Source organism: Eschrichtius robustus, chromosome 13, assembly GCF_028021215.1.
Source record: "Eschrichtius robustus isolate mEscRob2 chromosome 13, mEscRob2.pri, whole genome shotgun sequence".
Taxonomy (NCBI): domain Eukaryota; kingdom Metazoa; phylum Chordata; class Mammalia; order Artiodactyla; family Eschrichtiidae; genus Eschrichtius; species Eschrichtius robustus.
In genome coordinates this window covers 36,120,681-36,123,411 of record NC_090836.1, presented here as the reverse complement: position 1 = coordinate 36,123,411, position 2,731 = coordinate 36,120,681, and the positions used below count along the sequence as shown (strand labels likewise).

At 47.8% G+C, this 2,731-nt stretch overlaps 1 pseudogene; it reads left to right on the top strand.

Annotated features, from left to right (window-relative positions):
* Nucleotides 1-390: 390 nt before the first annotated feature.
* LOC137775580 (serine/threonine-protein phosphatase 4 catalytic subunit-like) lies at nt 391-1,402 on the top strand (annotated as a pseudogene).
* The last annotated feature ends 1,329 nt before the right edge of the window (nt 1,403-2,731 follow it).

Here is a 2,731-nt window from a genome sequence, read left to right as displayed (position 1 = left end):
AGAAAAGCTACAAAAAAGACCCAGGATGAAAGACTGAGTAGCAGAGCAAGGGACCAAAGCAGAGGGAAGGAGGAAGGCAGGGACCCCGAGAGCTGGAGCCAGAGTGGGAGGGGCACAGACCTGTGTGCACCGCAGCCCACACTGAGCTGTGGGGTGGGGAGGGGTGGACCACAGCAAAGGTCTGCAGCCTGGACCAGCAGATCCAGCCGCTGCCATGCTGCAAGGTCATCAAGGGGAGAGAAGTCAAGGCCCTGCGCACTAAGGCTGGAGAGCAAAGTGCAGAACCAGGACCTGCCAGTCACAGCACGTGGCTGCAGCCAGGGACAATGCTATGACCTCAGGGAGCTGTTCAGAGAGGGTGGCCACAGCCCTGAGACCAACTACTTCTTCATGGGAGACTTCATGGATCATAGTTTCTATGGCACTGATACAGTCTTGCTGCTGGCATTTAAGGTTGGCCATCCTGACCGTATCACCCTGATCCCAGACAAACATGTAGCCTCCAGGTTGCCCAGGTCTATGGCTTCTCTACTGAGTGCCGGTGCAATGTGGCTCCGTCACCATGTAGCACTACTGCTCCGAGATCTTTGACTACCTCAGCCTGTTGGCCATCACTGATGATAAGATCTTTTGTGTGCACAGGGCCTCTCCACCTCCATCTAGGCCCTGGACTAGATGCAGAAGATTGACCAAAAGCAAGACATGCCCCTTGATGGACTGTGTGTGACCTGCTCTGGTCCGACCCTCAAGACACAACAGGATGGTGTGTGAGCCCTGTGGGAGCGGCTACCTATTTTGCAGTGATGTGGTGACCCAGTTCCATGCAGCCAAGGACACTGACATGATCTGGGCCCACCAACTGGTGACAGGTTATGAATGGCACTTCAGTGAAACTGTGCTCACTCTTCAGTTGTCACCCAACTACTGCTACAACTGTGGGAATGTGACAGCCATCTTGGAGCTGGATGAGCATCTTCAGGAAGATTTCAGTATATTTGAGGCTGCTCCTGAGGGACATGGGGCATCCCCTTCAAGAAGCCAGTGGCTGGGCTTCCCTGGTGGCGCAGTGGTTGAGAATCTGCCTGCCAATGCAGGGGACACGGGTTTGAGCCCTGGTCTGGGAAGATCCCACATGCCGCGGAGCAACTAGGCCCGTGAGCCACAACTACTGAGCCTGCACGTCTGGAGCCTGTGCTCCGCAACAAGAGAGGCCGCGATAGTGAGAGGCCCACGCACCGCGACGAAGAGTGGCCCCCGCTTGCCACAACTAGAGAAAGCGCTCACACAGAAACGAAGACCCAACACAGCCGAAAAATAAACAAATAAATAAATTAATTAAATAAGTTTAGAAGACTTCAAAAATAAAAAAAAAAAGAAGCCAGTGGCTGAATACTTCCTGTGAGCCTTTGGGCCCCTGCCCCTTCCAGGCCCTCTGGCCCTCAGAACACTATTGAATGTGCCCTCTTCACCAGCTGGAGGCTGGGTATAGCGCTCCTTTCAAGGGAGCACTTCAAGGACGAAGATTTTCTCTGGAGGGCCTCAGAGCCTCAGCTCCAGGCTCCTCCTCTCCCTTCTCCCCACTGGAACCATGAAGTTTCCACTAACGTTTTTGTTTTTCTTTCTTTCCTTTTTTGTTAGTTTTTAGATCAAAATTTTGAGAAAAATGTGTTGATTGATTAAATTAAAAACAGACAATTTAAAGGAAAATATTAGGTAAATAATAGCTCAGGAGTTATTTAGATATAGAAAATCATAAAAATGTGGCTCTGATGATTACAGTTTAGAAAACACCCTTCTATTCCATACTTCTTTCTTTTTTTTTTTTTTTAATTAATTAATTATTTTTTAAAAATTTTTGGCTGTGTTGGGTCTTCATTTCTGTGTGAGGGCTTTCTCTAGTTGTGGCAAGCGGGGGCCACTCTTCATCGCGGTGCGCGGGCCTCTCACTATCGCGGCCTCTCTTGTTGCGGAGCACAGGCTCCAGACGTGCAGGCTCAGTAGTTGTGGCTCATGGGCCTAGTTGCTCCGCAGCATGTGGGATCTTCCCAGACCAGGGCTCGACCCCGTGTCCCCTGCATTAGCAGGCAGATTCTCAACCACTGCGCCACCAGGGAAGCCCCCATACTTCTTTCTGATCAGGGTCCCTGCTTTAAGTTTCCCTAGCATATAATTTATTCTAGAGTTATTTCTGGTAACCTATGTTATTATATCTCAATCAGTCTATCAGGTGGGTTTATTTAACATTTAGGTCACATTAGGGATAAATATTTCAATTATCAACTTCATGATAAACCCTGGTAAGAAGGGGTGCCTGTTACGAGAGATGAAATAAGAGGATCTATACAGTGCTTACATCTACTTACTCGTTCTCATCTTTGCAGCTCATGAAAATGTGTGCGCAATTAAAGAATGAATGATCTCCTTACTTTTGGTACATGTGTGATGTTTGAGTATACAGTTTTATAGATGACTCTGCTTATATGGTGCAGTGTTGAAGTATTTCAGAGCCCCTTCATGAGCAACAAGTTAGTTTCCAACAGCCTATTTTTAAAATCACAAGTGTAACATCAAGATTCTTCTTAAGGTAACTTCAGTACTCAAATCCAATATTCATATCCCCCTGCATCCTTTCTCAAAATATAGTTTTTCTAGGCTGGGAGGCTTTGTGACTGCAACAATGTCTTTTAACTCAAGTGGGGGAATCAATGAAATTCTGCTCTGGAGCATACAC